Source organism: Uranotaenia lowii, chromosome 1, assembly GCF_029784155.1.
Source record: "Uranotaenia lowii strain MFRU-FL chromosome 1, ASM2978415v1, whole genome shotgun sequence".
Classification (NCBI taxonomy): domain Eukaryota; kingdom Metazoa; phylum Arthropoda; class Insecta; order Diptera; family Culicidae; genus Uranotaenia; species Uranotaenia lowii.
Window position 1 is genome coordinate 104,167,753 of NC_073691.1, and position 26,524 is coordinate 104,194,276.

Sequence of the window (26,524 nt, forward strand, 5' to 3'; positions counted from 1 at the left end):
TAGTGAAGTTGAGCAGAGTGAGAGGTCAATTGCACTGTGTCTTGCAGGAGGTTTAGGTACTCGTGTTTTTTCTCCCGTGTTCAAAACTGTTAAATTGAAACTATCACAAATGTCATAGATAAGAGTAGAACGACTATCGTCAATTTGTTCTCCCCAGACAGTTCCATGTGAGTTGAAATCACCCAGGATCAACCTTGGCTCAGGCAAAACTGAACACAGGTCTTCTAGGTGATTTCGATCCACTGCAACTCTCTGAGGCCAGTACAAACTGACAACACATAAGTCCTTACCTCTTACAGTCGTATGACATGCAACAGCTTCAATTCCGCCTGATAGAGGAAGGTGGATTCTAAAAAAGGAGTGGCTCTTTTTGATCCCCAAAAGCACCCCTCCATAAGAATCGTAACGATCCAGACGGATAACATTAAAATCGTGGAATGAGATGTTCGATTGAGAAGAAAGCCAAGTTTCGGACAACGCAAAAATGTCACAATTTATTTCATGAAGAAGATATTTGAACGGATCCATTTTAGGAATTAGACTACGACAATTCCACTGTATAACAGTGATATCTCCGACCTCTCGGCTTAAATTAGCCATCGAGAGAGATAAACACTGAAAGAAGGGGCCAGGTTTGCATCAATTGCTTCAAAAATGTCTTTGCCAAGGGGAGCATTGCGAAAACAATGTCTCTTATGGATTCAGATACGTTGAAAAACGATAATATTCCATTAACTATATCAGTTAGCTTGAAAATTCCCGCTTGGGAGGGTAGTTCTCCCGAAACTACGTTGGGTATTGGAGACTTCGAAGATCCTGCCACTTCTGGTTTACTCTGGGGTACAAATTTCATGGGGAATCCAGGGGGGCCTGTTTTGGCATTTCTCGAACTTGATGGTTTTTGTCTATCATTTATTGTAGATATTGTAGGTATTTTTTTTGGAATTTTTGGGATTTTAGGAGCAGGTTTTGCACGTTTCCGGGAGTTTCCAACGAAAATAACTGGTTTATCCTGATCAGTGGAATCAGTATCTTCACTGTCAACTGACAGCACTGAGAAGATGTTACTGCATTGGGGTCGGGTCGGGGGCGCCGCGCTCTTTAAAATTGCGGCATAGGAACGTTTTGACCGTTCCTTCAAAGAGCGCCTTTGTTTATCCCAGCGGCTCTTGAATGCCTCGCACAAGGAGATATCATGGGGAGAGCCCCCGCAATAGACGCATTTCTGCTCTATTGCTGAGCACGCTCCTTCCCCATGAACCTCCCCACAGTTGGGGCAACGCTTCTTGCTGCAACAATAAGAAGCTGTATGCCCCAATTTAATGCAATTTTTGCATTCCATTGGGCGAGGCACAAAGAGCCGCACAGGAAGCCTCAAAACTCCGTCAATCAAGACGTAGTGAGGGAGGGCGGTACCTGCGAAGGTAACACGAAATGAGGCTGAAGGAGTGTACCTTTTATCTCCATTAACGACGGTGGTAGTTCTGAGTTGGCGACAATCCAAGATTTCAACCGAAGTTGAATCAAGGCTCTTGAACTTCCCAACGCCGTTGGATTTAATGTACTCCTCCTTGAGACTCATCTGTGCTCAGCAGTTGAGTGTTTGCTTTGGTTACAGATGTTAGTATGCTATAAATTTTTCTAGGAGTTTTCATTGTGAGTCCAAGCAACTGATTTTGATCTGGCAGCTGCGTTTCTTTTCCAGTCGACATATTTTGAACTGTATAATCATGAATATAGTAATTTAAGATGAAGGGAAATGATAAATAACCATTTTTGCAGCTAGTACTTTAAATATTTTTCAGCTAATCTACTCTTGTTTCAAAACAATATCCATATATCAATTTCTCTAGGAGAAATTATTTTATTTGTTCTTAAAGAAAAGGAGTATTTTTTTTTTTTTTTTTTTTTTTAATTTTTTTATTGGCTTTACCTCTATAACATAACCGGCCAAGTGTTAATTACTCTTCTACTTACATGTCTATTTTACATTCAATTACAAAATTAGCTATCGTTTTATATAATTCAATGTCTTTCTTTTTTAGTATCAAATGAATATCGGGTGGAATTCCTTTTTTCATTAAAATTCGCCAAATAGGTCTACGAAGATTTTCAAATCTGCTGCATGCGAAGATAATGTGATCAGGATCTGCGATGGATTCGCCACAACTGCACGTCGCGTCCAATAGGATACCATTTCTAGTCAGATGAGCAGGGAGCCGTGAATGATTTGATATTAATTTGGAAAGGATTACAATTTGTCTGCGGTTGAGATCCAAGCTACTAAACCATGGTTGGAGCGAAACGTTAGAGATGATGCTGTGACAGAAACGTCCTTTAGTTCCTGCATTCCACTTTGCTTGCCATTTGTGCACTGTTGTACGCCGAATCGGAAACTGGATGTCGAATGATGTTAAAATATAATCTGCTGTACCACCATTGATGCACGCACTTTTCGCCTCTTGATCTGCCAACTCGTTCATTGGAATACCTCTGTGAGACGGAACCCATATCAGATGGATCTCGTGCCCCATTCTTTGTCCTTCAAGAATGGAAGCTTTTATATCGTACCAAGCAACGGGATATTTTTGATTGATGTTGATTTTTTGAAGGCTCGTGAGACAACTCAAACTATCGGTTAGAATAATATACTGAGCAACAGGAAGGCTTACGATCATTTTCGCAGCATGCCTGATTGCTAGAAGCTCTGCCATATAAACTGATGCTTTACTGTCGAGTTTGATCCCTTCTGCAGGCGCTCCAAAACTATTTACCACAGCATAACCTGTGCCGTGTATATCTTTCGACCCGTCAGTTGCCAAGATTTTCGCGTTGGCATACACTTCCAAGAGATAGTTTGAAACCAAATCAGCTGCCGATGAGTTCTGGTGTTCTGAACATAACCGTTTAACAGTGAGATCAATGGATATTATTGTTCTTACAACTTCACGGTTGACCATGTAGCATGGGAGATTATTTAGAGGCTGTTCAAGTGGAATAAATTCGTTAAGCATTCTTATGGCGCGGTGTATTCCCGTAGCCACTAAGCCACCTTCCAAGATCGGTCTGGAGTATTGACCATGCCAAGAAGAAAGTGACGCTCTTTTATTTACAAAACGCATGACAGCAAGTTCTCTTCTTTGTTGCAGCGGAATAATACCAGCCATCACTTCGAGTGAACCTGTGTGGGTGGTTTTTGTGGAGCCCAAACAGATTCGAATTCCTGCCCATTGTAGTCTATCCAAAACGATGGCTTCTTTTTGTGTTAACTCCGTCATAAATATGGAACCGTATTCCAATATTGATCTCACACATGACTTGAAAATAGCTAACATTGCTGCTGGATGTGCTCCCCATGACTGGCCCGATATGCTTCGTAGAAAGTTAAGATACGGAGCCGTACGTTTTTGTACCTCTCTAATATGACACGACCACGACAGATTTCGTGTGAGGTACATGCCGAGTAACCTCAGGGATCTGACGTATTCCAAAGTGCAACCGCCGATATTTATTTCTGGGGGATTATCGCATTGTTGTGTCGAGATCAGAAGGCACTTACATTTCGTGGGCGAAAGTTCTAACCCAAGGTCGAAAATATTTTCCACAACTATATCCACTGCCCTTTGGAGAGATTCGCAACTATGCTCCAGCGAGGTTCCTCTTACAGCAATTGTTGTGTCATCGGCGTAATTTACGGTTATCACATCAGGAGGGACACTGTTGATCAATCCACTGATCACAACATTAAAGCATAACGGACTTAGTGGAGATCCCTGAGGAAGGCCTTTCCACGTTGTCCTAGATATTGAATCTAATCCATTTGAAATGCACAAATTCCTTTCTTCAAAAAGATGGAAGATACTTCTTACTAGGCATTCAGGGACTGTTAATGAGCGTAATTCGCGGACCAGAACATTAATTTCCACGTTGTCGTAGGCGGCTTTGATATCGAGGCTACATATCACCACATGCTCTCTTCTTTTCAAAGCTAAAGAAGCTTCATTAATCAGGGGAAACAACGCATCCATTGTTCCTCGTCCTTTCCTAAAACCGTTGATAGCTGAAGGGAATAAGTTGTTGTTTTCGATGAAATGTTCTAGTCGATCTTTGATTATGAGTTCATACACTTTGCGAAAACATGAAGCTAACGCGATTGGGCGAACAGCAGAAGGAGAAATCGGATCATGACCACTTTTAGGAATCGGTACAATTTTAAAGGTTTTCCAGCTTTCCGGAATTCTTCCTGAAGCAAAAATTTGGCAATAGATTTTTCGCAACTGACTAAGCGCCGCCCATGGGAGATGATTTATGACGGAATATGGAACACCATCCAAACCAGGAGCCGAATCTTTACCGATTTTTAAAACTGCTTGAATATCCGATACTGAGAATGGTAAACCAGTTTGAGGGCAACACGAACATTGTAGAAAAGCCGGGGGTGGATTTTTGGCAGATGAGGGAGCCAACTTGTCCAAAACATCGTTGGCCAAATTGTCCGAAATTCTAAGGTTTTTTGATGGCTCTCCGCGCCCTTTGAATCTTCTAGCCATCCTCCATAAGGTTGTGAGGGACGTAGAACTATCACAACTATCACAAAAATGTTGCCAACTTTTCCTCTTCTTCTCGCGTACCAAATTTCTGAACCTTCGTTCTGTATTAGCGTACCCTTCGTAAGCTTCGGTTGACAGCTCTCGTTTCCAAGCGCGGAAAGCAACTCTGGTGGCTTTCTTCGCTTCTGTTAGCTCTTCGTCCCAATAGGGTTGCGGTATTCGGCGAGTGTGGTTCGAGTTTACTGATGGACAGGATCTGCGCAGTGCTTGCCAAATCAGCTCAAAGAAGACATCAAAGCTATCCGGTTCTCCATTTTCGACGAATGATTCCTCGAGGCTTCCGGTAAAACGTTCCCAGTCGATTTTCCGAACATTGATTCCAGAGTAGAATTTCATCGCGCATGTAGTACTCGAATGAAAAACTATCGGAAAATGATCGCTTCCATTTGGTGAATCCAAAACCTCCCAGTCGAAGCACAAACTAAGGCTCGAAGAAACCAGCGTGATATCAATTGCGCCCCACGACCGGTTTACATCAAACCTAGTTGGCTGACCATTGTTGAGAATGACGAGATGAGATGTTTCGATGGCTTGATGAAGACGGTCTCCACGTGTGTTTCCATGATCGCTTCCCCATAGGTGATGTTTTGCGTTAAAGTCTCCTCCAATGATGCACGGTTTCGGAACGGTTGATGAAAAATTATCAAACTGAGTCTGCGATATGTTGGCTTGCGGGTGTATGTACACAGATACAATAGTGATCAACCCGGAGATGTATTTGATCTGGCAGGCAACGGCTTGAATATCCGCTGACAGTGCAATAGGAAATGCTACGGGATTCAGTTCTGAACGAATCGCGATGGCTACGCCCATCGAGTTTCGTCTGTGATCTTTACGAAAAATGGTGTGCTGCGGTAGACTAAAGTTTGTGTGATTGTCGAGATGTGTTTCACTCAAAAGCGAAATATTGATATTGTGTGTATTTATGAGCTGGATTAAAGATGAGCGTTTACTATTTATCCCTCTACAATTCCATTGTAGACATTGCAGAGGAACGGTGGCTGTTAAAGTGCTCGGTGTGGTGTTTTTCATAATCTGAGATTAGCAAAATATCCTTTCATTTTATCACTTACAACATCCGAAATTCTCTCCAAAACCATTTGTTGAATTTTTTGTCGAGTTTCAACATCTTCCTCAGGAACTTCCAGAGCCTCTGCAACGATATCGATGACCTCAGTAGATTCAATCGTCGATCGGATCGAATCGCAAACCCCGTCAGAAATGTTAACTTCAAGTTGGGGAAGCTCATCGTCCGAATCGACATTATGACGACGTTTGCTGGAAGGATTAGACCCATTCTTGTCAACATTACTTGTTTGGCAAGCAACTGCCACGGTGGATTTTGTTGTTGGTTGGGAGATGATAGTTAGTGAGTTTGATGATTCATTTGAAGTTGTTCCACAAAACCAATCGACACGTCCTTGTGAAAAAGTGTCGCGCCGCTCTTTATCGGTTTTCTTTTTTTGAATTATTTTCGGACAAAGCTTGTGATCATTGGCCCGATGGGAGCCCAAACAGTTAACGCACTGGGGCTCACTATTTTCACATGCATGATCTTCGCCGCCCACTTGCTCCAAGCATTGGTTACAGCGTTTAGCACTCTTGCATCCTTTTTTATCATGTCCCAAGCGCCAGCAGTTACCACACTGGCGGACAGGATAAATGTACTGCTTAACAGAATAAAGCACTCTATTCAACTCGATGTGAGTAGGTAAACTCTGCCCAGCGAAAGTAAAAATCACCGTAAACAGGGCTTCCTCTTTATCATCAGCTAATTTTCTAAGCACACGACGAGCATGAACTATCTCCGGGTTATCAACTTGATTCGACTTGCGTTTATCGTACGCATTAGCAAACTTCAATTCTTCATCACAAATATCCGGCTCAATATAGGCTACCCCAAGGCACTCCACCAGCCGTTGGGGGATAAAAAAACGCACTTCATTTGAGGTACCGATGCCTGCTATTTCATTAGCAGCATCCCTCGATCGCATCAAAATTTTCATTTTGGTTTTAGAAACCGGCATAGCACGTATAAAATCGTCACCAAATTTCTTCACCAGACTTTTAGCAATCTTCGCAGCAGATATATTTCCGACATTTGTTTCAGCCATAACGAGATATGGCCCAGCATAATTTTCGTGATATTTCCGCACTCGAACTTCATTTTTCGATGACCTTGGTGTATCGTTGTGGGTCATTGCACCGCTCGACAATAGCGTGTGGAAGGAGAGAAGAAAAATAAATTAGATTTCGATTCAGCTCACACACACGATGTGCAACGTACCGTAGTTCAAACGAGACTGAAAAAAGGAGTATTTGTTTTTCGAAGAAAATTATTTTTTATAAACCATCTTATTTATTTTGGCATCAAAACTTCACGTTCTTAAATTATTCAAGCAATTAGAAATGGAATTAAAAAATTTTGGATCGTGCGAAACCTGATGACCACGCAATTTGTCACCGGAATCTCCGAATAATTAGAGGAAAAAAAACGCGCGCCGGTATATGGAATATGCATCTTATGCAGCTTGGCGAAAAAATTAAATTCACAATGTTTAAATTTTCCCCCGAAGTAATGTGTTTTTTACAGCACAAAGAGCACAAATTCACCGTGCCGCAAAATAATACGAATTTCTCTTCAGAATTTGCTGGTCACCATTTCGTCCATATACTGGATAAACGACAGGTATATGCTGGAAAAACTTTGTCATAATTGAAATTGACCTCTGCTTCGAATTTATTTAAAAAGCTAGTCGAGGAAAATCGTTTTTTTTTTTTATTATTTAAAAATAACGCGATATATTTTCAAATTAAACTGCCGAGAAATAATCTCAGTGCAGGTTCATATGAAGTTTGGGTGAACCAAAACAAAGTATTCACGCGACTGCTGCGACGGATAATTTTCCGAATGGTATTTCGCGCGATAGTACGAATCGCGTCGCTTGCACTGTGAACGGTCTCACAGTTTTCAACGTGTTCAAATGAGGTGCGATTCTTCGCGCGAATCGCTCGCTCGCTCGCTCGCGTGCACTGTGTTTCTGCCCTAAGACTTTTTCAAAGGAAAACGCTTAGAACAGTTCACTTTGTGCCTTGGTACGTATCGCACCTATTTTTTTAGAGATGCTCTGAGTAAATTCTAACTCTTCTTCTAATTCTATTCCTTTTCACGGAAATGTCCAACGACGGAGAAACTAATCTCCCGGAAAAAGAACCCCAAATCCGGAAATATCCGGAGTCGTATGTGGGTCCGTTTATAGTGATTGCTGAATCAACGAAAGGATCCAATTTAGCAACCGGAATGATTGCTAAATCGATGATGAAGAAGTTTCAAGAAGACTATGTGCGTGCGACACCAATATCGAAGACCAAACTTAAAATTTTGATGAGAACAAAGAATGCTGCTAACTCACTTGTGGAAAAAAGAAGTGATGACCTTCGCTTTGTTATCCCACAACGCTTGATCGAGTGTTTGGGTGTAGCTTACATTGATAATGATGTAGATCAGGCATGTCAAACTGGGGGTTTGCGGGCCGCATGCGGCCCGCGGCCTTGGTCAATGCGGCCCGCGTAGCCCCGTCTTGAATTGTCACAAAAAAACTCCACTGATTTTTTCAGTTAATTTGCGGTAAGTGTGTTGGTTGCACCGGAATTGAAGAAAAACATATCCCACCGCTGGAGTCTTCTTATTGTCTCAAACCTATCTGAATATGTGAGTATAAACAGCATACATTTTTAATAACACTAGTTAACAATATTTTTGATAAGTAAGTTGAGAGTCATTTTTAATACCATATCGTTCACTGAATTAAAAAAAAAAATCCGATGGTGATGATGATTAGAGCAGTTTTTGAAATACGAAATAATTGTGTTTTTTTTTATATCTGCAGCTACTGTTCATAAAATTATCTTTTTCTATAATCTGACCAATAAACTGCTCTTCGCAGATATTTTTTTTGACTTCTAATCGGATTCAGAGGGCGATTTTAAATTTGAAACTTGACGTCAATGAATAAAGTTCATTTTTTTGTAAACAATTGCTATCACATCATATGAGGCCCTCAGAGCCAAAGGGGTATAAGTGCACAAAAGCTACTTTCGAGTTAGCACGCTTCAAAGTTTCTTTGTTGTGCGATTTTCCATAGACTTTTCGGGAAGTTGTAGTGTTTGTCCGTTCAAAAAAGTATGAAGATAACATTGTAAAACTCGCCAATTTTCGACATTTTTGGAAGACATTGGACATGAATTCGATTGTGTTCCCTACTACACAGAAGTACGCTGGCTTTCCTGCCACAAAATATTAAAAAGATTATTTTTCGCTACGAGAGGAAATAATATTATTTTTTGGAAATGAAAGGTGAACCTATTGATCATTTTCAAGCAGACGACTGGGTTTAGGATTTGGCATTTGCCGTTGATCTCACTGGGCACCTACAAGATTTGAACTTAAAACTTCAAGGAAAAGAAAGAAATATCATAACTGCTTGTGATGATGTAAAAACTTTCAAGCGAAGTACCGTTTATGGATCAACCAAATTTCCAAAGAAAACCTTGTGCACTTCTCTACGTGTCAAAAACTGAAAAGATCAAATGAGGCTGCATCATTTGGTAAATACGTACTTCACCTAGAATCGATACTTGATGCATTCAAAAGCCGTTTTCGTGACTTTAATCCCCATTTTCGTTTGCTCCTTAAAATGCTGCTGATATTTTGCAACTAGAGTTGATAGAGCTGCAGTGCGATTCTTTATTAAAAGCGAAATACATTGAAGTGGCTGTACAAAAATGTTACAGCTATTTGCCTGAACGCTACGTTGAGTTACGGAAATTTGTTGCCAGAATTCTAGCTATATTTGCAAGTACCTACATATCTATGTGAGTAGTTTTTTACCATAATTAAAGCTACAATAACTCCTCATCGTTCGAGATTATCGGATATAAATTTATCATCAGTAATGAAAGTGTCAGTGACAAATAAACTCCAACTTGATATTTATAAACTAGTATCTCAGAAAAGATGTCAGTTGCAGTCGGCGGATCGTTATTGAAAAACTTATCCGGTACAACTGTATTCGATATTAACTCTTGGGCTCGAACTCGCGGACATCGGCTCAGGAGACAACAGACTTGCCAACTGAGCTATATCACAAGCCCCTAGAAATCAGGACAATAGATATAATGCATTATAATATAAGAATGTTAAAAATTAAAAGCTTGTATAAAAATTTAACGCAGAATTTCATTCCAAGTTTACTTATAACTATATTCCATTGTATTGTATCTAATCTCCGCGAAACTAATATGTTATGTTTTCTAACTGATTTTGGCTGCGGACCTCTACGTCATAGAACTTTTTCAATGCGGCCCGCACACCTCAACGAGTTTGACATGCCTGATGTAGATGATGAAGAGTTAGCCATGGCCCGTGCTTTTGAAAAGAATAAACTAACCCAACAGGGAAACCCTGAAACTGTTGAATTTCGAAGAATCGTGAAAAAACAGAATGGCAAAGATGTGCCTCTGTATACCGTTATTTTCACATTCACTGGATCTAAGCTGCCTTCTCACGTGGAATTAAACAAAGTTCTATATTCGGTAAAGCAATATATACCCGGTGCGTCAATGCGGAAACTGTTGGCGTTTGGGTCACGGTAAAAATCATTGCAAAAGTCAAATTCGCTGCAACCTTTGCATCCACGGAACAGGTGAAGCTGAACATAATTGTATTGCCGCTCTGCCCCAGTGTGTGAATTGCCACGGAGCACACAGAGCAAATGATTTCAGAGCTTGTCCGAAAATCCAACAAAGAAAGCTAAAAGACCAGGAACGTTGAAATAATTTTTCTCAAGGCACTTCAGATTGGTTTTGTCAACCTGAATCTGGAACAAATCAAGATCAGGAAGAAATTTCTCAACCTATCAATATTGCAACACAAAACAAGCAAGGACCTTGCCCTAAACGACGCTGTGGAGACGATAATGACTCGATTGAAGAGCTCCCCCAACTCGAGGTAAACATTTCGGAAGGGGCTTGCGAATCAATTCAGTCAGTAATCGAATCCGACCATACTTTAAATATTATTGCCGAAGCCTTAGGAATTTCTGAAGAAGACACGCATATTTTGGAAAAACTGAGCGAGGATGTACTGGTCCGGATATCCGAGGCAGTGACAGACAGGATGAAATCATATCTTAGCTCGCTAAGATTATGATGAGAATCCACATCGAACGAGCCAAACACCACGATGCCCTTACAGTGCTTACAATGGAACTGTAGAGGTCTTCTAAGTAAACGTCCATCACTAATCAACATGATTAACACGTCGAAAGCCAACATTGTTTTACTCAGCGAAACACATTTGAATCCATTCACAAGTTTCACGCTCCCTAAACATGTGATTTTTCGCACCGACCACCGCAGTAACTCGATGGGAGTTGCACTAGCTGTCCGATCAGAGTTACAACCAACTGTCTTCCATATTCCTGGATGCTTTGATATTCAGCATGTGGCCTGCCAGTTGAAATGTAATATTGGAACAGTAACAGTGGTTTCCATATACATCCACCACCAAGCTACGGTTACCAAATCTAAATTCGAGGACTTTTTTGATGCTATTCCAAAACCATGTATAATAGGAGGTGATTTCAACGCGAAGCATGAATTGTGGGGAAACACATCAGACAACACACGTGGAATACAGCTAGCAGATGCTTTGGAATCAAGTGACTTGGTCGTCTTGAACAGTGGCCGTCCGACTAGATTTGACGTAAACCGATTGTGGAGTGCTATCGACATCACATTGGTTTCGTCAAGTCTCAGTCTGTATTTCGAATGGGACATCGACGAATCTCCAAACGGAAGCGATCATTTCCCGATCAATTTCGGAACTAATGTTGTTAATGTGATGAATCATCGGACAGGTATCAACTTATCACACACCGACTGGGAAGTGTTCGTTAACAAAATAGATGACCTTCTTTGGAATGTTGAAACACTAACTTTCGAGGAATATTTTGATCACATTTGGAATTCTCTTGTTTTCGCTACACCTAGTCGCTCAGGAAGCACCTGTCATTCAAAAATTCCACAACCATACTGGGACAGTGAATTGAGTGCACAAAAATCTGCAACTCGGACAGCGTTTCGGGTGTGGAAAAGAACTTTATCTTCCCGAAGTTACAGCCTGTATAAAGAACAAGAACGAAAATTTCGGAACATGGTTCGAGAAAAGAAAACCAAATGTTGGCAAAGCTTCTGCGATTCCTTCGACAGTTCGACGTCTTTGCATACATTATGGCGTTTAGCAAAGCGGTTCAAAAATCGCACATCGGTAAGCGGAAAAACTGTTCCAGTCAATGTTATGAATGATCTCTTGGAAAAACTAGCACCACATTCTGTGAAGATGAAACCGTTAGAATTCCATAATTGTCAATGCATCGATCACTCTCCAGATGCTTTGTTTTCCATGGATGACCTCAAATCCGTTCAAAAATCGGGAAAAGATTCAGCTCCTGGAATTGATGGTATCACTTATTCGGTGATAAATCGTTTGCCCTTTATTGCGATAAAGCATTTAATAAAAATCTACAATACGATTGCCAGCGACGGGACTATCCCACGAGCATGGAAAATATTTAAAGTGATTGCTATTCCAAAACCAGACCAAAACATTAATTCGGTGTCTGGTGTTCGTCCGATAGCCTTAGCATCATGTTTCCGGAAAATGTTTGAGCTGATGGTTAAGCAAAAACTTGAATGGTTTATAGAGAGTAATAATATATTTCCTGATGAAATCTGTGGATTTAGGAAGGGCAAAGGAACGATGGATGCACTTTGCCCGTTAATTGAACAAGCAACCGATGCGATTAATGCTCATGAGCATGTGGTCCTATGCAGTGTTGATATCCAAGGCGCTTACGATAATGTGGAAGTTAATATTCTCATCCAGGAACTTCGAGGATTGCAAATTCCAGAGTGCCTAGTCAAATGCATCCATAGTCTTTTCGAAGAAAGAATTTTATCAGCTGATATGGGAATTTCCAATAAGTTAACCAGAACCACATGGAAAGGATTGCCGCAAGGGTCACCTCTCAGTCCGATTTGCTTTAATGCCGTCATCACTCGCCTTCTGAAAAGAATAACCAATAATGTAATGAAAATTAACTACGCAGATGATACTACACTAGCAATACGAGGTAACAATCTCAATGTGAGTTGTAGAACATTGCAAACAGCTGTTGACAACCTTATTCGCGGAATTACCAGCCTTGGTTTGGACATATCACCTCACAAAAGTAAATGTTTGATTATATCGAGAAAGCAACCGGAGATTATGCCGGAAATCACCATAAATGGAGAGCCTGTCCGATTCGTTAACACCTTGAAGCTGTTGGGCATGCACCTGACAAGGAATCTATCATGGACGTGTCACATTAAAAGTGTTAAAAAACGCATCACACCCTACATCAACTTTCTACGAAGCATAGCAGGTCAATCCTGGGGTGCTCATCCATCGTCGTTAGTGAAAATATACAAAGCTGGTCCCAGGTCGATACTAGAATATGGTTCCATCTTCATGACTCAACTTAACCAAATGGACTCGGTGGCATTAGACAAAATCCAGTGGGCATGCATCCGAATATGTATAGGGTCAACCAAAACTACACATACCGGATCGCTAGAAGTCCTAACTGGATTATGTCCACTCAGCATCAGGAGAGAAATAGCAGCAACGCGATTCGTTAACAGACGTTCTCATCTTAAAAATTGGCATCAACGCTTTGTACAACCTACCTTGGAATCAGGATCATCAAATACTGGTATTCGTAAAGCATTAAACGAACTTAATAATTTTATTCCATTACAGAATACACTGGAAAATATCCCGTGCTTTCTGTTTCCGTTAGCTGTCGGAAAAAGTACACTGTCCATCGACTTTTCCATGGTGACTAAACTAGCCCAACCTCACGACACATCAGCTGCTGAAATGGTTTCAAATATAATGGAGGAAAAGTACAATGAGTGGAATATTATGGCTACAGACGGTTCCAAAGATATCTTGGGAGTAGGTTTCTCTGTTGTGAACAACAGGGACACTACCGGTGTGACGATCAAACTACACCATGCAGCATCCGTTTACATGGCTGAACTGTTGGCGTTACGTAAAGCAGTACAATTTATTGAAGAGCACCCTGTCGGCAAATTTTTAATAATTTCCGATAGTATGAGCAGTCTTAAAAGCCTTGAGTGTACTAAGTCATCTGCGAAAAACCCGTTGGTATGGTATGAAATCAAACAAATGTTAATGGGGATCACACACAGAGGATCAGAAGTCGTCTTCATGTGGGTGCCATCACACCGAGGAATCCCACTTAATGAACTAGCTGACCAGGAAGCCAAAAAAGCTTGTACAGAGGGCACTGCAGATGATTATTGCCTAACGTCCAACGACGTTTCATTTCCATATCGATCACGTTCAAAGCAGCTTTGGCAGTGTCGTTGGGACTCTGGAACGAAAGGTCGTTTTTGCCATACCATTCTTAAGGAAGTGTCTTTACAGCCATGGTTTCAAAACACAGATTTAACAAGAAGACAAATTGTTATTCTTTCGAAACTAATAAGCAATCATTCCCGATTGCCAGCACACCTGCATCGTAACCGTATCATAGACAACGCAAGCTGCGATTGTGGAGCAACCAATGGAAATCCGGATCACTACCTATTCAGCTGCCCTAATTATGGAGATAAGAGATGGCCTGTTTGGAAAATCTTAATGGAAAAACGAATTGCACCTGATCTTCAAATAATATTAAAAACAAAAAATTTGAATGTGTATAAAAGTATCGCCGATTTCTTTATAGAATGTAACATAGATATGTAAAAACAATTACTTTTTAAATAGTCATCACTTGGCCGGCTATGTATTAGAGGTTAAGCCAATTGTAGAATTAATAAAAAAAAAAAAAGAAAACGCTTAGAATCTTTTTGTAGTTGGGAAAATCTTAGCTCTGAGACTAAGAACGTGATACATGAGATCTGTCACCTGAGACCTGAGACTTGAGACCTGATACCTGAGACATGAGACCTGAGATTTGAGACCTGAAATATGAGACTCGAGATCTGAGACACGAGACATGAGACCTGAGACTTGAGACATGAGACATGAGACCTAAGACATGAGACCTGAGACATGAGCCCTAAGACATGAGACATGAGACCTGAGACATGAGACATGAGCCATGAGACATGAAACCTGAGACCTGAGACCTGAGACATGAGACATGAGACCTGAGACCTGAAACCTGAGACATGAGACATGAGACCTGAGACATGAGACCTGAGACCTGAGACATGAGACATGAGACATGAGACCTGAGACCTGAGACATGGAACATGGAACATGAGACCTGAGACATGAGACATGAGACCTAAGACCTGAGACATGGAACATGAGACCTGAGACATGAGACATGAGACGATCTGAATTCCACACTGTCAAATAAGCCTCACTATATTCTACTATTCTTTTAATCTAATTGATTTTGTTTTTTATCTTAAAAATAAACTATCATTGTACGCAAATTTTTAAATAATCATGGTTCTTACGCGTTTTTTTTAGTAACGTGCTTTTTTGCGCGAATTTTTTAATTAAAATGGATTTTTTACGTGGATTTTCGAATTTCGGGGTTTTTTTTACGTGGATTTTCGAATTAACGAGGTTTTTTTACGCGGATTTTCGAATTAACGCGGTTTTTTTACGCGGATTTTCGAATTAACGCGGTTTTTTTTTACGCGGATTTTCGAATTAACGCGGTTTACGCGGTTTTTTTTTACGCGGGACGAAATACCGCGTAAAAAACCTCAGTGTATGTATATTCTAGGCTCGTAAAACAGTGTTACTAAAATTTCATATGACTATTTAATTTCACGATTTTGTCACGATTTTCGCAAATTTTCAAAGAAATCTCAACATATCCAAGCTTTAAAAAGTGTAATTCGAAATTTTCTGAACCAGTTATCGAAAAGTGTTAATTTTGAAAGCACAACTTTAAAAAAATCATTTGACTCCGTGATAGTATTTTTTTTAACAGTGCGTTTGATAGGAGATGGTTTCTAACTAACTAACTGGTTTTCAACTAAGCAATGTCAAACTTATTATTATTACGCTACAGAAAACACCGTACCGTGTATAAAGATGGCTGTCTTGTGTTTAACTTTCGAATTAAACATTATCACTCGAAAATAAGAGTATTAGCATCTTTTTTAAATTTCCAAATTTGAAACGAAAATTAAACTATGATTCGTTTGTTTTTACATGATAGATAGTTTTTTTTTTAACAAATCATGATGCGCGATACTTTAAAAAAAATTAGGAGACTTTTGGAATTTCTCATCTCGTTCTTCGAGGCAGTTTTGTCCAAGTTTCGGTAAAATTTGTGATTTTTTTTTCATTTTAGAGGGGTAATTGGAGAGAGATCAGCGTAGTTAATAAATATAAAAACTTAAGATATTCCTCTTACACATTTTTTGAACTGTTCAATTCTGTCTTGGAAATTTAAATTATAATTCTGAATTTTGAATTTTGGGTTGAATCCCTGATCTTGGAACCAAAACTGAATTTCGATTTCCTTTTGTCATTTTTCCCGGTTTTTGGTCTAAATTCCCGGTTTTTTCCCGGGTTTCCCGGTTCGATTTTCAATTCCCGGTTTTTTCCCGGTTTTACCGGTTTTCCCAGTTCTGTGGCCACCCTGTATGAATTTATGATTAGGAATAGTTTTTCTCACTGGTGTGTCGTATTCGTAGTGTAGTGTAGTGTATCAAACTAGTCTACGTAACGGTTGACGAAATTATTATTTTTTATTTACATAGTAATCCGTCTTACGACATAACTTGACGAACATAATTCCTAAAATTCTGACCTGACGAAATAAATAATTTAAAATCAGTGAGAAAATATGAATGAATTTTTATCCAAATTCAAGTTGTTCGTACCAGGTATCGCAATCCACCGTGAATCAAATCAATTGTTTTATATTCGATTCATTGAGCATTCACTGGCCATATATTTTATTTCAATAGCGATCAGATGTCGCTTCTTTTAGAATACAGGTTCTCATCGTAGATCAATTTTTAAGCATATATTTTAGGATGTTTAAAATGTTTCCTAACTCTTTTTTTCATTATCGTAAAACTGGTTCTGAAGAAAAGGAAAATTTTAAGAAAATTTAATACATCAAATCACACAATAAAACTCTGTTTATAAATCGTAAGATTTCTTTAACATTATAATTTAAATATTTGAAATAATATACTCGAAGAAAACTGTTCACAATTTAGGGTACTGCAATACGATATTCGCAATACTGCCCATAATATTGCGGAAATTGCACCTATTTAGACTCCTGTGCAAATAATTTCCACGCAGAAATATTTTCGCACTGACGCACACATAGACAACCCGTGTCAGTTTTTCAAATCAGCCGTTGCTCGCTTCTGATTTTCGAATCACATTTCCAAACGGCATAATTGTTATTGTTTTGGCGAAAATTATTATGAAATGCAAACCAAGGAGTTTAATAACGAAAATTGACCGATCAACAAATGAAAAGAAACGAACAGAAAACAGAATGCATTCTGTACATTCGGGTATAAGAATGTAAGTGGAATAAATAAATCATGCATTATTCGAGCGTTTTTCGAATAACTGAAAAATTAGCCAAAAAATTATGGATTCACTGACAACTTTTACTGACACACCAGTCGCAATTGTTTTTAATTCAATTTTATCCAAAGATGTAAAAAATATCGATATGTGTCATTGTCTATGTATAGGTCTGTGAGCAGATTTTACTGCGTGCAAATTATTTGCCCGGGGGTCTAAATAGGTGCAATCTGCGCAGTTTGTTAAGGACGGCAACGGTGCGTATGAAAGTTGATTTTTTGGTAGAAATAATTTGAAGTAACTGAACTCTGATGTTGGTCCTTTTTTCATATAGTCCCTTTTAAACTTTTAGCACATGATAGTTTATATAAAGAATGTGATGGTGTTAGTGAGTGCGGAATTGTTACCTGTCAAATCAGATTCTCTCAATAGTCTAAAAATTCATGCAATTGACAATATATTTTCAACTTTATATCAGATTATCTAGAAAATCTCGAAAAAAAAAATTATGAGCTTATTCCCAAAATGCATACAGTGAACTGCAATTCTGCGCATTTAAAAAATCATTAACAATAGAAAAGTAACTCAAATTCAAGAATCTAAAAAAAAAAATGAACAATTTCGTTTCAATATAAAACCATTAAATGTTTCATAAAATAAAAGAAAAAAAAAACTTAAATCCCAAACTTTGATTTATTTCAAGAGATTCTTCAAAACAATTTTCTAAATACTTCTTGGAAAAAATTTTCTATGAAATTATTATTAACACAACGCAGGGGACAGATTTAGTGATTTTGCTTTTATTTATTAATGTTAGAACACAATGTTAGAACCAAAAGTTTTTCTATTAGTGACATTCAGCTATATGATAAGATAATGAACGCCGAAAAATTCTGTTCCAGTTCTTCAATGCAACTCAGATTTTTATTATTGGTTTCAAAGAAAACGATAGGGGAGAAGGGGGCATAATGGCAAAAGCTGAAAACCAGCCACTGTGGAGGCATAATGAGAACCCCCCCTGAGGCAGTATGAGCACCATTAATCAGAGCAAGATGTGCGTTTTTGCCGGGGAATCTAGCAGCGAATTCAATTCGATGAAGTCAGGTGAGTCGTAGATTCATCAAACAAAGCAATAACAAAATAATCTAGATCTGTTTGTAGAATACAAGCAATTCACGCACGCTCATACATTAAGTGCTTTGTTCGGAGGATGATGCTACTAGCCGTATAATGTAACAATAAAAAAATCGATCATGAATTGTGAATGGAAAAAAATCACCTCGAACAGAAATCTAACTCTAGTCTTTTGATTACCTCTCCGACACCTTACCAATAGGCTAAATTGTCGGATGAAAACTAGTCAAGGTGTGGCGCTATAAATCAATTTTAATTCGCTGCTAGATAATATGGTGCTCTATATGCCCTAGTCAACAAATTTAAGTAAAAACGTGTTTTAAAATTGATAAAAGTGAAAAATCAAAAATTTTTTGAAGGTAAAAATTGAGAAACAATGTGTACATCATGTTGCAGTGCGTACATTATAGATCAAGGTTATTTTAAGATCATAAGAGCTTATTTCGTGGTGCTCAAAAATTATAATATTTTCGTAACTTGACAACCAAGCTAGTTTTTTTTTAAATATCTCTGTAAAGATGATAAGGAGATTCCTTTTTTTGTGAAAAATTAATACTATAGGAAGTACGAAACAAATCCTCATGAAAATTTATTTAAGAAAATACGCACTTTCGTAGAAAAGCGTAGTTCTCATTATGCCTCGGGTGCTCGTTATGCCCTCATCTCCCCTACCACTTGGTTATAATTAAAACAAAAAAAAGATGTCAAATTTTGCTATTGGGAAAATTTTACATCGAAGGATGCTAGCATTTAAGTCTCAGATTTGTACTTAAAAAAACTGAAAGCTAATTTATACCTAGTTTTGACATAAAAAAAAAACCCACATAAGATTATGCTAACAGCTTGTTGTTGATAATGTATCGTGGCTTCAGCATGCTATTTTCTAAAAAAAAAAATTGACGCCCTATTAATGCCTAATTTTGCTATCATAACATCGTCAACAGCAAATGTTGCTCTCATTTTGCATTTGACAGCTCGTTTTGGTCTCAGCATGCTATTAAACAAAAATATTTACGCCTTAGTGATACCTAATTTTGCTATCATACAAGAATCGACAGCAAATGTTACTCTCATTTTGCTCTTGACAGCTCATTTTGGTCTCAGTTTGATATCGTTTCGGGCATCAAAGTCTGCTCGGGATGGTAACCTTCTTCCTATAACAACCAGCTAAACACCTAAATTTATTCTAATTAATAAGCATATTCAAAAATAGGCAGACTTCGTCATAACAAATAATTGTAAGTCTACATGAGCATTAGAGTGCCCCAAATGACCCGACTTTTGAAAAAGTTATGCGCTGCAGGCTAAAATTGATCCTAGGCCTAGTACAAGATCTCATGCCAAATTTGGGCCAGATCGGATCACGGGAAGGGGTCGCTCAACGAGCCTGAAGTTTGTATGGGATTTTGAGACATTTTGTTCGGGAGAAACATGAAAATCCAGTTTTTCATCAATAAATTTGGTTCCCTTCGACCGATTTCTTTCAAAAACGGGTTTTCTTAAAGCCTAAACTATGAAAAACATTTCACCCGAAGACTGCATATCGATAAGAGTTAAGACAAAAAAGTTATTGGACTTCCAAAATGGGCTAACTTTTTTTTACGGTGGTATTCATCACTGCTAATGAGGCGTCAATAAGTTCGACCGCCCCGACTCATTTACAGTGATGAATACCATCCTTAAAGAAGTTAGCCCATTTTGGAAGCCTAATAACTTTTTTGTCTTAACTCTTATCCATATACAGTCTTCGGGTGAAATGTTTTTCATAATTTAGGCTTTAAGAAAACCCGTTTTTGAAAGAAATCGGCCGACGGGAACCAAAGTTATTGCTGAAAAACTTGTTTTTCATGTTTCTCCCGAACAAAATGTCTCAAAATCCCATACAAACTTCAGGCTCGTTGAGCGACCCCATCCCGTGATCCGATCTGGCCCAAATTTGGCATGAGATCTAGTACTAGGCCTAGGATCAATTTTAGCCTGCAGCGTATAACATTTCACAGGTTTTGAATTTCCCATACAAATTTGGGGCAGTCTAATGAGCATGTATTCTTTACAGTAGAGATAGTTTTACATGATTTTTTTATTACTTTTAGAGTCACTTATATTCAAAGAAAAGGTTTGAATAACCTCTTAGTTGAATGAAAATATAAAGAATTTAGTACAAAACGAAAGTTGCGCAAAGTCATTTTTTAAAATGTAAAAAAAACTAACAGAATACTAAATTCCTGTTCTCATAAAAAATACCCTATATAGATAGATTAAAAGGTGTTTTTCCCTTTTCAGAAATCGCCTATTATAAACTAGGCTGACATATATTGAACTCTTCAAGTAAAATGTTAAGCAAAAATGATCAAACTTTATTTTTATAAGTGTTTATCTCACCGATCACCAAATTGTTAAATATTCAATTAAAAATAAAAGAATTACAATGAAAAGATTGCAGCCGCTTGTAGAAATTTTAATTTTAAATTTCATCGACAAAAGCATTACATTCATTAAAATGTCAATAGCAGTGCTGACTTTTATATAAATTCAACATTACGATCGGGTAAGGAAAACAAGTTTTATACTTGTTTTAAAATTAGGGTGCTGACTACAAAATAGCAAAACTTTACGTAACATTGTAAGTTTGCTTTAAAAGTCCCTTCAATTTAGGTTATCATAATATCAACAATTGCTTGCTATCGAAAGTCACATTAATATTGATCATATGTACAAATACCAGTCTCAATTTGATAGAAGGAATGAATTTCACCGAAAACTTTGAACACCAAATCAAAGAGAGATATAGGATGTATAAAAAAGGTTCTGACAAAAATTTAGAAAAAAATAAAAAATATAAAAAAATCTTCAGGCTGATCACATATTGGCCGATAAAAATGAAAAAAAAACATACCGGTTTTACATACAGCAGCTATCGATTTAATCCGGGTGTTCCGTTCCTAATAATAGTCGCCTTCGCCAGTCATAGGTCATCATTGGACCTCTAGTAGTTCGATTAGATGAGCATCAGTGCCAGTGGGATGCGGAAAACACCAGCAAACATATTTCCTGTCGATGGAACACATCTGGTTGAAGAATTTGTTAGCGTCTCCTGTTTTTACTTCAGAGAATGGGTACTTACAGTAGTGGATCTTTCTTCTTCTCCGCAGGATATATTTCGCTGGACCTCTTCCATACATCCCGCAGCAGTTTGATTGCTGACTTTTAATCAGAACACCCGGAAATGCAGATAAAACCTTCTTCTTCTTCTTCTTTCTCTACTTGAACTGCATCGCAGTTCGGGTTGTAAGGGCCAGTGGCTAAGACTATATGCCCTGTTTCTTCGGTTCATGGTATTATAAATCGATTTTGATTTCCTTAATAAATTTAACTATTTCCTCGTAATGAGTTAAATTCTTTGCTTTGAATAGATCTTTCAATTCTGTGTACTTTCCATTAAAGTCATATTTTACTCTTGTAGAGGTGAATCTTGGGCAAGAAAGAATGACGTGGTTGGAGGTTTCGGGTTCGTTACAAAGGTCGCAGTCAGCATCATCGATTACCTTGATCTTAGCCAACCAGTACCTTGAAAAATCATGGCCAGCCATCAAGCGATTTAAGAGGCGCACATCTTTTCCGTTCAAATTCTTTCCCACGAACCAAGGCGATGTAGAAAAAACCGGTTGGATGGAGTGAAAGGTTTTCCCCTTTTCTAGTGAGTACTGTTGATACCATTCCGTAGTGCTTCTAGCCAGCGTTTTCTTAAGTGCGTTAAAACCATCCGTCAGCATGAACATATTTTCTATCACATGATCCGACTGGAGTCCGTGTTTGGCTAGTGCGTCAGCTATTTCGTTACCACCAATGGATACATGACTTGGTATCCATTGGATGGTGATTCGATGTTGAGAGCAGCTTTGGAGAATTTTTACCAAAATTCCTTCATCCTCCTTGGATTCCTGTGCATTTAAAAGCATCATACACGAGGCTTGTGAATCAGTGTAAATGACTGAGTCTTCTAGACACTGTTGCTCAATTATTTCAGTTGCTTTGTGGATAGCGATCAGCTCTGCAGAGGTGATGCTAGTTTCCTTTGAAAGCCTTAGTGATAGCCGTGTTCTTGATCGTTCAACAAAAATTCCTATGCCGCAAGTCGCGCCTTCCTTGGAAGCATCCGTAAAAACGCGACCACGACTCCGATATTTGCCATTCATCACGAAGAGTGCCAATTGTTTCAGTCTAAACGGATTTGAGTTTTGTTTCGAGCAGGTCAAACCTTCCAAGTTCGGGAATATTTCAACGTTTTGCACATTGCCGGAGCGTTCGATAATTTGAATACGATCAAACACCTCTCTGTTCATCCAGTATGTTCGTTCTAAGTAAGTGTACTGGTTCCATTGATTCGTATCCTCAGGTAGTTGGATTTCTTTGAGTTGACGAGCAATTAAGTTATTTCTGGATATATGCCGGCAAATTTCTCTGGAGGCGATGTATGTGTGTCTAAGATCAACGGGCTCCTGTCCACTTAGAGCTACTAATACATTTCTAGGCGTTGTTCTTGTAGTTCCCGTCACCTTTCTTAGGCATAGATTGTTCAGTACTGCTAGGATATTCCGATTTGTTTTGCAGGCGTTATTATATATTGAGCTTCCATAGTCCATTTTGCTTCGGAAGAGTCCTTTTTGTATTTTTATCATAGACTCTGGGTGAGCTCCATATTTTGTCCCACAAAGTACTTTGATCATATTTAAACGATCTTGTACCTTTGATCTAACTTCTTTTATATGAACACCAAAGCTAAGGTAACGGTCGAATACTATGCCTAAATACTTATGACATCTTACCGACTCTAGAAGAGTACCGTTTAGAAAGATAGTGAGCTGTTTAACGCCATGTTGAAAAAGTAATGTTTTCGTTTTTTCTGGGTTTATCGAGAAATTTAAATTTCTGGCTGTTTCAGCAAATCTGCTTAAATAAGCTTCTCCGACTTCGTTGAGTGTGTGCAGCTGTTTTGCTCTCACCAGAATTCCAAAATCATCTGCATATTGTACCAGAACTACGTCAGGATGTTCGTTCTTGTGTAGATCAATAGTGTAGATGTTAAAAAGGGTAGGCGAGAGTACGTCACCCTGAGGAAGCCCATTATTGATTACTCTTGATAAAGTTTTATGCTTCATATGAAAATTGATCTTTCTGTTTCTCAGGAAGGATGTTATCCAACCGAGCACTTCATGTGGAGTGTTTATTTGTTTTAATATTTCTTCCAGCTTATCAACATTTATAGCGTTAAAGGCGTTCGATAAGTCGATACAGATCATGGCAGTCAGGAATTTATTTCTTTTGCTGTGTTTCAACCAATTGGTAACAAAGGTTACACATGTATTCGTCGAAGTGTGTTTGCGGAAGCCAAATGATGTTTCAGGGAGGATTTTATTAGCATCGAGAAAATCTTGTAAACGTTCTAGTACCGCTGTGTTTGCCATTTTTGTGAGAGTAGGTACTAAAGAAATAGGACGTTTACCTGCTGCAGTGCTCTGGTCTCGGCCAGGCTTTGGTATAGCTATTATTTTAATTACTTTTAAACTTTCTTCAAGAGCGCTTCGCATCCACATGCCATTTAGAAGGCAAATTATTTTTTCAGTTGCAATTGGATTTAGATGAGTCAAAAGCTCATAGGAAAGATTATCTTCCCCAGGAGCCGATGTTTTCTTTTTAGAGGCTAATATCCTATACCAGGACTCTCTGTCCAACAAACTTCCAGTAAATGTACTTAGAGGATTTTCAACTGGTTGTGGGTCGTGCTTACCAAAATGCGTGTCCAAGAAATCCTCTGCCATAGCTTCATCGTCGTGCAACAAGCTGTTCTCTTTTTTATAGAAACGTTTACCAGTTAAGCGTCCCACCTTCTGCCATAGTTCCTTCGAACTAGTGAAGGGGTTAACTTCGTTAGAGAAGTCTTCGAACTTTTTGCGGATTTCCTCCCTCTTCTTCCTTTGAAAGATAGCAGCTTTTCGTTTGAACTCTAACAGATTAGCGGCAGTTGAAACTTGATTAAATCTTTTCCTAGCAGCTGTTTTGTCCCTCCATGCTTCATCTACATTTTCGGACCACCAGAACTTCGGCGTGTATTTGCTTTTCATTCTGTTGGCTTTATGTATTGTTTTAATTTTAGACGAAAACTCAGAGATATTGTCAAACTCATAGCATTCTAAGCTAGCAATTTCTTTGCAAATGAGTTTTTTGTTGAAGTAAAATTTATTGTTTCGGTAAGAGTCGGTTTTCCATGTTATCGACATACCCATGTGATGACTTCCTACCCCGTAGTCTAGAACGGTCCAGCAAACCTCATTGTTGAAACACGTGGTGTTGAATTGCGTCTAGATCATAGTAAGCGATTCTATGTTAGTAATAAGTATGTCATTAGAAATAAATTTAATCCTGTTCTAACTGCCAAGCAGAGTAGTTTGTTCTACGGCTCTCGTCCAAATACCAATAGGTTATGGGCCTTTTGGGAGTCCGTGAAGAAATCGAAGCTCATCAAGAACTGAAGATTTGAATTATCAAGCAGTTTTTAAGATGAACGGTCAAACCAATCCGAACGGAGTTAACGCGCCGGGCGCCGGTCACAGTCGCAGCCAGAATTCCATGGCTCTGCCGTCGATCGAGCTTCTGATGGGACGAGACAACTGGTCAACCTGGAAGTTCGCTGTGCAGACATTTTTGGAGCTGGAAGACCTGTGGGAAGCGGTCAAGCCGGGTCAGAACCCTGACGGAAGTTTCGAGAACGTGGATGCAGATAAGGATAGACGAGCACGTGGGAAAATTATTCTCCTGCTCGACCCCGTTAATTACGTGCATGTGAGGGACGTGCGAACCGCTCGAGAAACGTGGTCACGCCTGGAAGCAGCATTTGAAGATTCCGGATTAACCCGGAAAGTTGGATTGTTGCGAAAACTCATCACGACTAATTTGGATTGTTGTGATTCCATGGAAACCTTCGTAAACAATGTCATAGCAACCGCACATCAGTTGCGTGGCATTGGTTTCGATATCAGCGACGAATGGGTGGGCACGTTGTTGCTTGCTGGTTTACCTGAGAAGTATCGCCCCATGATTATGGCGCTTGAAAATTCGGGAGCAGCGATAAATGCGGACATCATCAAGACCAAATTGCTGCAAGAAACGAGAGTGCCGTCGTCTGGTGTTGCTTTTGCTGGGAAAAAGCATGGTCACAAACCGAAGCCCGAGGAAAAACCATCATCAAGCAACGGTCCCAAGTGTCGACGATGTGGAAAATTCGGTCACTTTGCCAAAGCATGTACTTCGAAACGCTCAGGTAATGCTTGGTGCACCGTTTTGTCCACGTTTGCTGGGGAAGACAACAGCTGGTACTTCGATTCTGGAGCATCGTGTCACTTTTCGAAGTCGGAGAAAAATTTGCTGAATGCCAAGAAGTCCAGCGGAACGGTTATAGCAGCGAACAAAGGAGCCATGAAAGTAGTCGCCACAGGTGAAGTTGAAATTTTGCCCGAATGCTGTCCGAAAGACCCTCCGATTGTGATGCACGATGTACAAGTACTTCCGGAGTTATCGGCGAATCTGGTGTCGGTCAATCAAATTGTCAAACGGGGGCACACAGTGACGTTCAACATCGACGGTGTCAAGGTTACCAACCAGGAAGGAACGGTGATGGCGACAGGAAGTCGTGAGCGAAACCTTTTCAAGCTGAACCAACTAGAGTCGTCGTGTGCGTTGTCATGTTCGTCCAAAACAAGTCCCGAACTTTGGCATCGGCGTATGGGTCACCTCAACTTTAGCAGCCTGAAACGATTGAGAAACGGTTTGGTGAATGGTGTCGATATGAGTGATCCTGGAGCTACAACCAACGACGAAAACTGCAGAATCTGTGCGATGGGAAAACAAACCCGACTTCCTTTCAGCAAGTCTGGTTCGCGTGCAAGTGAACTGTTAGAAGTGGTTCACTCTGACATCTGTGGGCCTATGGAGACGGAATCGCTCGGTGGCAGTCGTTACTACCTGACTTTCACTGACGATAAGTCTCGCAGAGTTTTCATCTATTTCCTGCCGGAAAAATCAGCCGACCAAGTATGCAGAGCATTCGACGATTTTGTTAACA

The 26,524-nt window shown here is 39.3% G+C and overlaps 1 protein-coding gene across 1 annotated transcript in view; it reads left to right on the forward strand.

Moving 5' to 3' along the window:
• LOC129752303 (beta-galactosidase) overlaps positions 1-26,524 on the forward strand; it is a 277,208-nt gene that overhangs the window by 99,813 nt on the left and 150,871 nt on the right. The gene's annotated exons all lie outside the window — the stretch shown is intronic.